Here is a 15,752-nt window from a genome sequence, read left to right as displayed (position 1 = left end):
TCCCACAGCCTCTTTGATGTTCAAGTGTCTCTCCTACTGCAGCTTGATCTTGTCAACCAGCACAGATCCTCCACTTCCATCTTTAACTGGATCATAGGCTAAAAGGCTAAAAGGATCTAATAACAAAATTTCCAACAAGTACAAAACAAAACAAAAATCCCTTCCCAAGTGTATTTTCACTTGCCTTAACAAATGAGGTCATCTCTCCAGTGAGAGGTTGAAGCTGGGCTAGTTTGGGGCAGGTAGAATCCCCTTGTAATTCCTCAAAACACACTCAGTGCTGCAGGGACCATTTCTTTTGACAGCCTTCAAAGTTCATTGTTGCCCATACACCCTAAACCATAAAATAGGGCCACACATTAGCTAATGGAGGCAGAGGCTGGAATGCCAGCACACTCACTGGTGATTTACTCAGCTCAAACTGCCCTTTAAAAGTTTGATCTAGTTTTATTAAAGTAGTCTTCCAGTTTTTAAAAGTTTGTAAATGTTCAATTAAAAAAGCCCGCTGTGAATTTAGGATCCTATTGCATTTTTTTTTTTTTTTTCCTTTTCATTAACAGTGGCCTTGAGCATATCAACCAACTCCTCAGTCAGCAAATTCTATAGGGGGCTTTAGAAGTCTATTTTCCCCACTGCAGTTTCCTTTAAAGTTAAAAATGCCTCTGCTTATTACCATTCCAGGCCCTTCTCATATTCTCTCAGCTAGATCCAAATGAAATGTGCTCTTTCATGGAAAGAGTTCTGCTTTCCATGTTCTGCTTTCTATGGCTGTGAGAGCAATGGCTCATAAGCAGGTACTCTACAGCCACTGCATCCAGATACCAGTCCATTCCAAGCAGTCAACCTCTTAGAAATGATTCTTGCCATTCGCAAGCGCTTCTATTGCTGTTCTGCCTCTCCTGTCCTCTTTCTTGAACCCAACACTCCAGTTAAACAGATAATCTGACATGATGGCACACTTGTCATCCAATATGGCAAGGCCACTTCAAGAGCCTAGTCCCTGATTGCAGACAAGAAACTTGGGTTGTTTAACAAATGGCATAGGAGCTTTGTAGGAGGCAACATCTCTAGACTTATTGCTTAAAATGGGCTTGCAGGAATGAAGATATGATTGTCATTCATTTTCCTAAATTATTATAGTATTTATTTAAATTGTTGGGCTACTTGCCTTATCTTCTTACTAGTCAGTAATATCCTTGGGTAATATTCCAATACTCCGGGCCTCAAACAGAATCTTTCAGATAGACCAGGCCCAATAAACACTGAGGGAACTCAATTTAATAAATTGAGAGAGCCACTCATTTGGGTTTCTAATACAAAATGGCCTTGGCTATTCTGTTTTAAAATATTTAGCAGTTCAGTTAAAAACGCCCCTGTGAATCTTTTATGACATCATTTATCTTTCTATTTCTTTTCAGTTTTAAATTGTGCTGCCAGATTTATTTGCTGTGGTATTAGGTTTCCGTGTCTGCCCAGTTCTAGCCCAGCTCTTCTAATGCAATTCAGTCTTTTTACTGCAAGACTCAGACTCGAATATTAAATCAACATTTGCCATTAAGACTCCACATTTATCTATGGGATGATGATTGGATTCATCTTTTGGAAAGGAATCTATATAAATACATCTTCTCTAGTAATTTCCAAAGATAATCCACCCACTTCATGTTTCTTAAAAACGTGGACTCCAGGACTTTGTGAGTGGCTTTCCTTTTCCACCATAGCATCCGCTGTCATTTCATTACCCCTACCTTGTGATTTTCTGATGTTTGCAGCCAAATAAGTTGCTTCAAGCAATGCTGCATGGTTTGCCATTTTTATAAAAAGCAGAGTCTGATCAATGATGTTCCAATTATAAAGGTAAAAAAAAAAAACGGAAAAGATAATCAGACTTTGAATTAAATCACATCTGGACTGGCCCATAGTTGAAGGCACTAATAATATATTGCATATGTATTTGTGCAGAGTGTGCCAGAAGTGAATTCCACATCATTAACAAAGTTCTCTATCGATCGCTCATGATCTGGCAGCTGTAACCAGCAAGGTGCAGAATCAAGTCCTCTTGCTGCTGAATATGTATCATCATGGCCCATGCCAGTCCCTTCTCTGCCTGCAGGGTCTGCCAGCCTCACAGCTGCTTGGAGAGCAGAACAGGGGGGTTGCATTGAAGCCCTTCAAGTCATTTCTCTCCGAGAAAGGGATCTTGCATTTTAAACACCACTGCACAAAGAACTTGGAATGCCTTCCCTGAGTCAGTTCTCCTGACTCACTCCAGAGAACAGAGAGAAATATGTCAGCCCTGAAAACAGCCACAGACAATCCTCAGGAAGAAATGGGCTGAATGAGGCATGTGCGCTTGCCACCAACGCTCTTTGCTAATGGTGAGGGAAAATCTGGGATTCTCAGCTAGTGGCCAAGTAGGATCAGAGGAAAGAAAGGGAAAGGGAAAGGGTTAGTTGCTCAGTCATGTCCGACTCTTTGTGACGCCATGGACTGTAGCCCTCCAGGCCTCTCCATCTGTGAGATTTTCCAGGGAAGAATACTGGACTGGGTTGCCATTTCCTTCTCTAGGGGATCTTCCTGACTCAGGGATTGAGCCCGGGTCTCCCCTATTACGAGCAGACTCTTTACCCTATAGCCACCAGGGAAGTCCCAGGATCAGAGAAAATGAGTGAAAGTTGTTCAGTAGTGTCCGACTCTTTGTGACCCCATGGACTATACAGTCCATGGAATTCTCTAGGCCAGAATACTGGAGTGGATAGCCTTTCCCTTCTCCAGGGGATCTTCCCAACCCAGGGATTGAACCAGGTCTCCCACATTGCAGGCACATTCTTTACCAGCTAAGCCACAAGGGAAGCCCAAGAATACTGGAGTCGGTAGCCTATCCCTTCTCCAGTGAATCTTCCTGACCCAGGAATCAAACCGGGGTCTCCTGCATTGCAGGTGGATTCTTTACCAACTGAGCTATGAGGGAAGCCCCCAGGATCAGAGAAGTGGGAGTTTAATATGGCCCAGCTTGGTGAGCCCTTTCGTTTTATAAAGTACCCTCAAAATTCAGCAAACCATTTTTAAAAGTAAAATATATTGCAGCAATTCTTCTTTTATTACTTATTTTGATCCTCGAAACAATCAAAAAGAGATGGTACTGTGTATAGATTAACCAGGACTCCAGAGCCTCCTTTCTTCCCTAAATTCCATCTGAATTTTATCAGCTTTGTGATCTGGGCCAAGCTGTGTAACTTCCCATGCTTCATTTGTTGTATCTGTAAAATGGGAAAATAATAGTGTCAATCACATAGGGTTCTTATAAGAAATAAATACATGTAGAGCACTTTGGGATATGCCTGTCATAGAGTAAGCCTCAACAGTAGACATTATTAGATTTCCGGAGAGCTAGGGTTACTCTCATCTGAGCTAAATGGTGATTGAAGTTGGACTCTCATTTTCCCATGATCTCACAGAGGCAGAGAGGGAACAGGATTGACATTTGCAGCTGAAAGGTTGTCCCATGTTCCTCTGAAGTGTTGGGTGGTAAGTAATCTTTGCAGCTGATGCGAAGCCTTTAACAGATTTTTTGGGGGTGTTACGAGGAGTTGAAGCTTATTAGCAAACACACATTTCCATCTTTTTGGATTATCTAATCTGAAAGTCTTTCTTGATAAACAAAATTATTACCAAAGACATATTGAGCACCTGCTATGTTCACAGATTTGATCAAAACTCTGAAATGAGAAACTGAAGTATTATAACCGGTTCCTGTCCATCTATCAACAGTTCTGTATTTGAACTGATGGCACTGACAACAGGTGCTAGAGAGTGTGAAGGTCCATCAGGGATGGGGACGGCCTTCATGTAATCCATGTATTTTCTTGGATGAAGTGGAATCAGAAATGTTGATCTTAAACTCTTAGGGAACTGAACACTGTGAGGCCAGAACAGTGCTAAACACTGCTGTCTTTGATCCCCATGGGAATGACAGTAGGTGGTCACAACTTCCCTAGAGAAAAAAATCAAAGTAATTTGCTCCTTTCTGTATATAATATGTATCTGTTATATGGTCAACAATCCAAATATTGCTGAAGCGTCATGGGATATGGAAGCAATGAAAGACTCATTTTTCTATACTTGACAACCTATTGTCTAACTAGAGAGCTACACAACTTATGAATTTCAAGATTTCAAGGATAATACAGAAAAATGTACCTAAGAAACACCATCAATTAAAACAAACATCAAAAATATATCACTATGTTAGCTAAGAAATAAGAGGAACACATATATCCCAAATCAACAGAAATTCTCCCCCATCTCAGCCCTGTTTTTTCAGAGAGGTAGGAAACATGGGGATAAATGAACACTTGTTTTTCAAGATGCAGGAGTTCCCTTAGATAAAATTAGGAAAAAAATAAAAATAAAAAGAGCCAGACAAGCTTAACACTTCCTTCTGCTGCTTCATTTCTTTTCTGCCCCATTTTCTGTAGAGACCAACTCACTTCTTGTCCCTCTAAGTTCAAGCTCTTCACTATTAACCACCGCACCCCCCAGATGTTTATTTACTCTTAACCTTAGAGAAAAATGAGTTTGGATGTAAAGGACTTGTTGATCAGCAGTTCCCTTTTTGCAGCATATTCTACAGATTACCAACCCTGTACCAACTGCCTGAGAGACTTGAAAAAAGGGGAGGAGGGAGGAAAGGAAAAATAAAGGGGAGGAGAAAAGTGTTTTAAAACTTAATTTAATATACTACACTAAAGATGCTGAAAAATGCATTTAGTTCAGAGCCTCTACCGCTGAACACTGTGAAGTAGCATTTAGCTCTAATAGAGGTTCTGCTTCATCAGCTACAATAATTATTTTCCTTAATTTGCCTTGGCCATTCTGTATAATGATCTCCACGTTTGGGGGGCTCTTTTTGTAAGCACAAACAAAAAGCAAGTGTGTGATTTACTTCACCTCCTATGTCTGGTTTGTCTGCATTTTCCCAGGCCCCAAATGTGTCTTCACCCCTCTCTCTGTCATCGGCATGAATTCCTTGACACCAAGACCATCCATTTCCACCCTCCCATCACCATCACCACCTGCAATCTAATTGGCTATTTGCCACCTTTACCCTTTTCTTTAAAACTAGATCAGCTTCCCTGCAACTTGCAAGAATATTCTGTCCCCTGCAAGAAACCCCAGAGAGGCTGATCTTGAAAATGTGCAAATGTATTATTTAAAAAATGATATTGAAATCAAACTGCGATGTGTGTTTATATCTTTTTGATCTCTATTTTTGTCCTTTATTAACTATCCCCATGCCCTGTTTCTCCAAGTGTTAGCTACAGATTTTCAGTCACACCCACAGGCCAAGCCAACCCGCAGGGAAGCTCTCAGCAGTGCCCTTCCACAACCAACCCAGCAGACGAAAGGCAGATGGAAAATTCCAGGGGTTCCGATCTGAACATTTAAATGATCATTTAGCGTAACACAAATCTGCGAGATATGTATTTTTAGTTTCCTATGCAGAGCAATAGAATTGAGACAATGCAAAGGACCCTGGTGAGTATGTTGCACAGAAAATGCTTTAGAAGAACTACAGCAGAGGATGAATTTGGGGAGACCCTACGAGGGACTCAAGACAACAGAAATGCTATTTATAATAATCCCTTCCCCTGTCTGGCATTCTGTATTTTTTTTTCGCAAATTACATTCACAACTGCTATTTTGTTTTACTGTATTTTTTAAATTCTCATTCAAGTATAGAAGTGATAATAAGGCCACATGGTTTTGCATCTATTTTACAATCTAAATAAATCAGGGCCATCGGAGAAAATTGGTGGCAATGTTGAAGCCAGCTCTCTCACCTGTAAGGAAGGTTCTCTTTGTACTGCTTTGTGTTCCAAAATATGCTAACATATTACCTTGCAAATAAGGCTACTTTTGAGAATAGGTTTATGTTTCTATATACAGATAACATTCAGAAACAAAATTTCAAAAATATGTGCGTATAGCTGTCAGTAATCTTGATGCTAGACAACAAATGACTGCATATATCATAATAGATGATTTCTACTTTTAAAAATTCTTTGAGGTGTACGTTCCACATCCTAAGATGAATAAGATACACTGAAATTCCTTTAGATGACTGTTGGCTAACCAGCAAGTCCAGTCCTGGGGGGCTAATCTCTGCCACACTAAGCAGTCAATGAGAAGTTAAAACAGCTTTTTCTCTAGTCAGGACTCCTGGCTGGGAGTAAGAACAACTTTACAGATGCAGAATACCAGAAGGACATTTAAAACAGAAAACAGAGAAGATGTTACCTATTAAATCTCATCTCCATCTTCACAATGAGAACACTGACCAAAAGAAAGCCAGATCCTACAAACAATGAATAACAGTGGGCATTTGAATCAGTTTGTCAATTATAGAATATTTGAAGGAGTGTTTGCACGCTTAGAGTATGGAATGTGTACTTTCTCCTTGCTGCATACATGTCTTCATGTTTTATGATTTCGCTGGCTGTATTTTTGGCTCCTGGATTCTGAGAGATGACTGAGAAATATGAAGATATCAATGAGTAAAAGTGTTTGCTTAAAGAGAGGGACAAGTCAACCTCCTATCTCTTTTCCTATTTCCAACCTTTCTTTTCTTCCATCCAACTGTGCCTTCAGATATTTTACAGCTACTTTTACTACTATGAAACTATTTCAGAGATAGCATATGAGTAACATATAATGAGCAATCCTATGTGGCAATCATGGGCATTGTTTTTACATGTATGATTTCAATCATGATCCACAATAATCACCTGGGGTGAGTGCTGTGGTCTGTGTTTTCTGATAGCAATAATACCCACTTCCCTCTTGACGTCTCACATGGATAACCAAGAAAGAACACATAGTATCATTTAAAATTATTTTTCCCATCTTCTCTATTTCGGTAAATGACACGCCACCAAAAATCTAGGTATTACCCTTGATATCTCTCTTTTTCTCCTGCCTCACACTCAATCTATCAGCAGTCCAATTGATTCTATCTCCAAAGTGTACACTAAATAATTTCACTTTCTCCAGCTATTTGTTTATCCTGGTTCAGTCCACTGTCATTGCTTGCCTAGACCTGTGCAATAGCTGTTCCCTTCTCCAGGGTATCTTTACAATCCAAGGATCAAACCCAGGTCTCCCATATTGGAGGTGGATTCTTTACCAGCTGAGCCACGAGGGAATCCCAAGAATACTGGAGTGGGTAGCCTATCCCTTCTCCAGCAGATCTTCTTACTGATAGGCCTGCTCTATTTGTGTCTCACTATAATTGCAAAGAGTGATCTTTTAAAATATAAATCAAATTTAACATCCTTACCATAAACCTTATAATGGCTTCCTATCACATTTAGAATAAAATGCAAACCCCTTATCCTGGGCTTAATGATCTGGTCCAGGTTAATCTTTAGACTTAATCATTCTCTACTTTGTGCTTACTTTCTCAAGAACAGTGTTTCTTAAACCATCTAATTTCATTCCTGCCTTATCATCTTAGCACTTGTTGCTTCTACTACCTGAAATGTCCTTCACCATTTCAGATGGCAAGTTTTAGCATTCAAATCTCAGCTTTAAATGTAAGCTCTTAGAGGCTTTCCTTGCCCACCAAAGTTAAATTGTCACCTAGGCATTCACAGGCCTTATTACTGACATTTTCTTCATGTCCTAATTTGCTTGTTTATGTCCTATCTTATCATGACAGCAGGGACTGTATTTATCTTATTCAGTATCAGGACTGGCTACATCATTTTCAGAGTCTTGTACAAGATAAAAATGTGGGCCCCTTGCTCAAAAATGATTAAGAATTTCAAGATGACAGCACAGTATGAAGCCAAGGACAGACTCCTTCCCAGCTCTGGGCTCTGTGTGAAAACACGGGTCCCAGGCTCCTAAAGTCTATACACCAGGGCACTCCCAAAATGTATAGTTGTTTCAATTATGTTTTTGAATAAATTTCAAAAAAGGCATTTGTTGAATAAATGAAAAAGTAAATTAATGGATGAAATTAAGGAAGCTTTGTTAAGCTCAGAGAATAAAATGTAGAGTTGGAATGGAAGCCAGGTGGTCTGGTGCCGCATTTCCCTTCAGCCCCCGTGGCACCCTGCATCCCAAGACAAATAAAACCCAGTCTCTGGGAAAAAAAAAAAAAATCCATCCCCTGCCTTCTGTGAAATTTAATATCATACAAAAATGAAGAATGGCATCGAACAGCTACTGCTCAAAAGAAGTGTGTGCTAAGTATTCTACAAGGGGTATGAAAAAAAGTTATAGAAAGAGAAACATGACTGAAGTGAGGCAGCCAGAAGTTGAATTTGAAGTGAACTTTGAAGGTTGAGAAGAGTTTTCTATGTGGGCAAAGAGAAAATTTCATCCCAGAAAACCTAAGAGGAAGCAGGCAGAAAGTTTGGAAACGTTCTGAGAAATCCAAGGTGACTGAGAAAAGACTATGTGGAGTAAGAAGGAATAAAGCTGACGCATCTGACAGATCTCAAATGTGCTGCAAGGTTATCGTTTAAGGCTTTCGCTTTCGTCAGTAGGAAATCGCAGCCGGAGACGTGCCATTCTGAGAGCAAAATTTGAGGGACGCACTTTCCTGGTGGCCCAGTGGTTAAGAATGTGCCTTCCAATGCAGGAGATACGGTTGGGGAACTATAATCCCACACACTGGGGAGCAACTAACCCTGCACACCCACAACTACTGACCCCAGCTGCTCTCCGGCCCTTGCACCACAACAAGAGTCACCCACGTGCTGCAACAAAGACGAGCGCAGCCAAAATTAACAAAAAGAAACTTGAGGGAGATGAATCTGGCTGTGGTGGGTAGAGTAGGCAATGGAAAGCAACCACAGTTCACTTGCCTGTGCCTAACTAAGGTGCTGACAGCAGAGGTTCCCAGGAGGCAAAAGACAAAGGGAGTCACAATTGTTTCACACGGTTCTATAAAGTCCTTTGGTTTTGAACCTGTGTTTTTCCTTATCCCTTTCCAGAAAATAGCATGAGACTAGTCTTAATAAACATTCTATAAATTTCTTGTAAGTATTATGCAAAGTTGCAACACATAGTTGGGACTGAAAAATACCTGAATTTCAACAGAATGAGATCTAATTAATTTGGTAAAATGAAATCCAGTGTTGAGTAAGAAATGAAAAAAAAAAAAGTCATTTTGGTAGATTTGTGATTGAAAATAAGAGACTTCTCTCTAACCTATTATTTAGTCTATTATCCAAATCCGCTCCCCCACCCCCCGCCCCAGACCTATTATTTAGTCTCAGGGTGGGTATAGATGCTTGATAAAGAAATAGTCAAACAAAAACCATCAATATTTACTGTGGTAACACTCTTTTCAGGGGACATCATAGTCAACAACCTGCCACAAACACACTCTGATCTTTGGAAAGGTTTTAACAACATTGCTCATTAGACCAGTACTTCAGTTCACTTTCTCCCCCATGTCTCATGAGAAACAGTTCCAATTTATTCAAAAGTTACTTGCTTTGGAGTAAGCCATCATCCTATCAGAATCTGAAGTATGTCTTCCCTTGGGGACCATATGACCATTTCATTTAATTTAACTTAGGGAAAAAACTGAATCAAATCTTGTGTTACTCCCCTGGGGGAAAACATGCTTCATAAATGAAGAATTCCCATCCGAAGAAGCTTTAAGTCCTACATCTTGTCTAGAAGTTCATTTACATATATCTTCTTTATTTCTATTGACATGTGAAACTGGGTTTATATTTATTTTCCACCTAAACACTCCTCACGAAATACCAACAGTACAGAGTGAGAAGTAAGAAGCATTTCCTGTTCTTACTTCCTATGAGCCACTTTGGATACTTTCCTTTGAGAAGGAAAAAAGAAGTCACACGCAATGAAGTCACCAGCTGGTGATGCCCAGTTAACCCTTGGGGTAGGATCAGTAAATCAGTAAAACTGTTTTGAGCACCTTCTAAATGTAGGACTATATTCTAGGTGCTGGGGAGGGAAAGAGGGCAACACAGGAATATTCTGACATACGAGATGACTGTTATCTATTTGGGAAGCTGGCACAGCCATTAGAAATAGTCATCGTTCAAAACAAGAGGCACAAATATTGTGTACGCAAAGAAATAACATTTTAATTACTTGTACACCCCAACTACAAAGCTGATTCCACCATGTGTCACTTTGGATGTGAGGAAACAGTGCAGAACGAATGTAAGATTGTATAATACTTCTAGAAGGCAAGTGAGCAATAATTATCATAAATACAAATGTGTTTATTCTTTGGCTCAGAAATTTCTTCTCAAGATACATATTCTACAGACATACAAGCAAATGTGCAAGAACTATGTGTAGGCAAGAAAATTTTATACACTGCTTTTTATATTTGAGAAATCAAAAATAACCTATATACCTATCAGTTGGTGACTACTAATACATTAGCAAGGAGATCCAACCAGTCCATTCTGAAGGAGATCAGCCCTGGGATTTCTTTGGAAGGAATGATGCTAAAGCTGAAACTCCAGTCCTTTGGCCACCTCATGCGAAGAGTTGACTCATTGGAAAAGACTCTGATGCTGGGAGGGATTGGGGGCAGGAGGAGAAGGGGACGACAGAGGATGAGATGGTTGGATGGCATCACCGATTCGATGGACGTGAGTCTGAGTGAACTCCGGGAGTTGGTGATGGACAGGGAGGCCTGGCGTGCTGCGATTCATGGGGTCTCAAAGAGTCGGACATGACTGAGCGACTGAACTGAACTGAACTGAACTGACGGAATACATTAGGGGTATATCACCTGATGGATTTTTGTAGCTATTAGTTGATTAATAAAAAAGACAACACATAGAACAGACAGTGTAGTGTGATATATAGTGTTTTCTTGCAAAATGCATAAAATATATATATATATGGGAACAGAGAGCTAAATATATAATGGTATATATATAATATATGCATAACATTTCTCTCACTCTCTCCTTTCTCTCTCTCTCTCTCAAACACACACACACATGCACATCACATAAATGTGTAAAACATTTAATATGTTCAGCGACTATGTTTGTTTCTGTGTAGCAAGTTCTAGGGGTCAGGAAAGAAAGAGAAACAATTCTAACCATAATGCCTACTTTCCTATATCTACACTTTTGTATTTAGTGTGTATGCATACTACTGTTTTAAAATTAATTAAATACTGTAAACAAGGAACATAAAACAGAAGATGATGAAGTTGACTGGATAAGTATAACGTACTCTGCTATTGGAGTTCGGTGACTGTGCACACCCCTCAAGGAGAACTACTGAGACCTCAGTCAGGGAAGGAGGCTGCCCTCAGGGCTGAAGTTGGAGCAGTGGTTGAGTGTGCTGTGAAACTCATTGACTTTACCCACCTTTTCCAGAAAAAAGGGAACTTTCAGTTCCTATTAAGTCCACTTTCTAGATTGGTTGTCACTGCCCAACATTAACCCTGGAGGACCTATCAGGGGAAGGTGAATGGACACCATATTAGACCTTAGAGTCATCCATTTGGAGAACGTTCTCCCATTCCATGTATCACTGTTTTGTGGTAGCTCAGGGCTCAGGTGAAATTTGATATTGTCATCTGTTTCCATCTCTTGGCAGTTTCTCCACACAATTCTTCTAGTATAACATAATTCAACCCTATCTTTATCTTTTTCACCTTTATTTCTTCAGTTGCTAACCCCAATTCTCCTTTGATTTTTCTCTGTATGGCCTGCTTACACAGATAACATATTCCTTGTCTAATTCTCATCTTTCTTCCTTTCTATTTCATCTAACTGATTATTCTGATTGATTATATCTTCTCTTAATATCCTTAATGACTCTCTTGTCATTAAGGAACCATTTCAATACTTAAGTAACTTGATAATCTTTCACCTAAATGTTCTTTAATAACATACACCATTGAGCCTTGCTTGCCTTCTCACTGTGAAAAAACTTCCTCAGCTCTGGAAAAATACTAGCTGGACTTCTTTGCCACAAGGTCTATCCTGAGTTGGGAAGAACTCTGACAAAAAATTATTAGTTACAAAGGAAAATGGTGAACTTAACTGTCCTCAAGTTTCACCAAAGACAGATCAGGAGATGATCAAGACCGAGCAATAACTAGATAGCTGAGAGGTTATTATTAAGTATTAAGACAATCATTCTCAAGGATGGTTATGAAAAGAAGAAATTTCCTGGCCACAGAAATCTATCACCTCAAGCAAACATAATGTGTACTGATATTTTGTTAATAAAATATATGGAGAGAGGAACATGTTGTTATATAAAATCCCAGGGACGGGGGAGCCTGGTTGGCTGCCGTCTATGGGGTCGCACCGAGTCAGACACGACTGAAGTGACTTAGCAGCAGCAGCAGCAGCAGCAGCAACCATGCCAAAGTAATTTTCTACATCCCTCATTGTAGTGACATGATCACACTTTCCAGTTGTGTCAGCATGTCTCTTGCTTCCATCCCTAGATGCTTAGGAGCAGAAGGCACTGAATTAGGGGCAGTACTCTAGCCATAGGCTTAAGATCTTAGTTCACTCTCTCTCTCTCTCTCTTTTTTAATTCTGTAAAGACATTTAGAGTAGGTCTGAACATTGTTACCTTGTTAAAGAACAGGTTATTTTATTGGATAAATATTTGTTATTATATTGGTGCTATTATTGGGAGGGGCAGCTTTTCTCTATTTATTTATTTTTTTAATGAATTCAGTGCTAACACACAATATTTTTTAAAAAGTGTGCTGATCTCTGAAGGTGCACCTGCGGCCAAAGGTCTTTTATCTGTCTTAAACCTGCATTTCTGAACTTTTGGATCTCTATGCAAACAAAATGCAGCTACAAGGAGGCACACATCTACATACACAGCTAATTACACTCCTAAGGATTCTTCATTGTCTTCAATTTATGCATAATTAAATCTCCCTGCTCTTTATCTGCTCACGTAAGTAAGTTTTAACATAGAAATTCAGAGATGAGAAAAACAATGAATGCCACCCTACTCTACCACACACAAGCCCGACTTGCTGGATTTAAAGGAAAAACCCTTATTTGCTCTGATTGTGTATGCCAAGCATTTTGCAGTGAAACACCCCTACAGTGTGTTCCAATGGGTTTCCATTTGGGGAAAGAGAATGTTACAGAGGGGCAATGGCTCTTCCCATGCCTGTTCCTGAGCCATTTTAAAAGGAGTAAAACATGCAGGAAAATGTTCAATGGGTTTTATAGCAAAACATCATGGTGCTCGTATCAGCTTCCTTGTGGGAAATGGTAATGTGTATTCATATAAACACAATGGGGTTGAACATCACCTCATATTCATTCAGCTGCCTCCCAGTACCCAGGCAACTCACACACAAATGTCTGTTTGCTCCCCTATAGCTCTCAGCAACTGAGGTTCCCAGACCCTTACAGACCCTGCTGCTGCCCAGCAGCTCAAAAGTAATTGAATCTTTCTTTTACAAACACATCCTCACTACTATCATTGACAGAAATTCACTTGGTTTTCATGCTTACCTTTCTAGTTAAGAATCAGCTTAGGGTTATATAATGGTTATATATAAATGTATAATTTTCTTCAATTTTTAACCCCATAAACACATAAGAATAACAGCCATTTTCTTATTGCTTCCACAAACTTTTAGAAAAGAATAGCAAATAGAAAATTAAAGCAAAAAACAAACTAAATCAAAGAATAGTAAGAACTAATGGCATGAGTGCAATAGTCCAGGAGGGAAAACACAGATGTCCAACAGCTACCCTACCTGCATTTTGCAATGTGTGGGTTTTGTGGATATTAATTTTTTTTAAAAAAGACCCTTTAACTGCTAACCATCTTAGCGTGTTTGGATAACTGGAATGAGTATTCAGCTATGGATATATGAAGGCAGCTGGCTATGGTGGCCTGCTTTTCAGATCATGATTCCAGTGGCTGACAGGCTAGTCCTCGGTCTCCTGCCACCAAGTTAGTCTGAACAACAAACAGTAATTGAGTATAGAGACTAATCATGACACACTAACTTTTCCTAAACAAAATGTCATGGTCTGTGGTCTGTAAAATGAGCATAGCTATATATGACCTAATATCCATCAAGACTTTGGAGAAAATCATATGAAGTTAAATCAGCTGCAGTATATATCCCTCTCAGATGGTAAAGAACCCGCCTGCAATGTGGGAGACCTGGGTTCAATCCCTGGGTTGGAAAAATCCCTTGGAGGAGGGCATGGAAACCTCCTCTAGTATTTTTTTTCCTGGAGAATTCCCATGGACAGAGGAGCCTGGTGGGCTACAGTTCATAGGGTCACAAAGAGTCAGACATGACTGAGCGACTAAGTGCACACACACACACATACATATGTTCAACCACACTCTTCCTAGAATCTTGCAAGGAGAAATTAAAAATATTGATATTACAACTCTGACAGCATATGGGGTGATATATGGTCAATTAGGAAAGAAACAGAGTAAAATGGGTTTGAGCTTAAAATAAATACCCAAATTCTCATAATAGCTGATTTCTGAATCACACCTCCGGCCTTAGTTGGTCATTGTTTTATATGTGTTAATTTTGGATCATCATATATACTTAAGTTCATGAAAGCAGGTACGTTAAGTGTCTTCTATGATAATTAATTTATTAATCAATCATTTATTAAATAGTTATAATTTTCTTCAGCATTCAATATACAAAGATGAAAAAGTTACCACTTTCACCTTTAAGAAACTCAGACATCTTTAAGAGAAAGAAGGATACAAGTAAATTGTTTGATCATGGATGAGAGCTATTTCAATAGACCTGCATAAAATTTGCAGTGATAGCCTAAAGGAAGAGATGAACACTTCTCAGGGCAAAGGATACAGAGAGGATTCAGGAAGGATCCACAACCAGATGAGCAACTAAGACAGATGTTGAAGCATAAAATTTTGTCATGTTGAAAGAGAGGACGAATACAGAAAGAGGCAAGAAATATATCATCATGTTCAGATAACTATTAACAATTTTTAAAGGCAAACACATGGGGGTAAAAAGGGGGAAAGAAGATGGGAAATAAAGGTATATAGGTAGAGTATATTGAAGAACATAGAAAGAAAAGTTTAGATTGAATCTTCAATGAGAAGAAAACATTAAATGAAGGTATTCCAATCCTGTTCTCCAAGGAGAAGCTTTCTTAGTGCATATGTTTACCCATCCCATTCCAAGAAAGACATGGAATTCTAAGAGGCAAAGTCATGACCTCAGCAACCCACATCTTTTCATTTTCTTTACAAATGTGAAGTCAAATTAATTTTCACACCAAAAGAAATGCTTCAGGCAAAAACCCACAAACAGAACACTTTGAACATTTTACTAGAAGAAGGGAAAAGCAATTTTCTTGGTGCTGGCATAACGAGGCTAGTGATAAAAGGAAGATGAGTGCCAGTTTGAGGTCTTCAGAACCACTCTGGTTGACCAGTTGATGGTCTATATTATTGTTATCCAAAGACTTCTTTCTAATTGCCCAACTGAGGGAGCACCTTTGCACATAGCTTGTTTCTATTTCTACTCTCAGAAATAGTCATATTTTTGGATATCGGGTTGATTGCCAAATGCAATCCAATATGCCTAACAAATAACCCTGATGATCCTCTTGAATTAAAAAAAATAAAGAACTCAAAAGATCATGTAAAATTCTTAAAACTCTTTTTTCCTCCAAATATAGGGAAGGCTAGAAACCAGGGAGGTAACTGGGCAAAAAATACTG

At 39.3% G+C, this 15,752-nt stretch overlaps 1 long non-coding RNA gene across 1 annotated transcript in view; it reads right to left on the bottom strand.

Moving 5' to 3' along the window:
• Positions 1 to 3,144: 3,144 nt before the first annotated feature.
• Positions 3,145 to 15,752, bottom strand: part of LOC129636023 (uncharacterized) — a 39,596-nt gene continuing 26,988 nt past the window's right edge. Inside the window, exon 3 of the long non-coding RNA XR_008706598.1 lies at positions 3,145 to 3,260. This is a non-coding gene — a long non-coding RNA (uncharacterized LOC129636023). The remainder of the gene's footprint in view (positions 3,261 to 15,752) is intronic.

This window comes from Bubalus kerabau, chromosome 21 (genome assembly GCF_029407905.1).
Source record: "Bubalus kerabau isolate K-KA32 ecotype Philippines breed swamp buffalo chromosome 21, PCC_UOA_SB_1v2, whole genome shotgun sequence".
NCBI classification, from domain to species: domain Eukaryota; kingdom Metazoa; phylum Chordata; class Mammalia; order Artiodactyla; family Bovidae; genus Bubalus; species Bubalus kerabau.
Note: the sequence above shows the minus strand (reverse complement) of the source record. Positions and strands in the feature narration are given on the sequence as shown.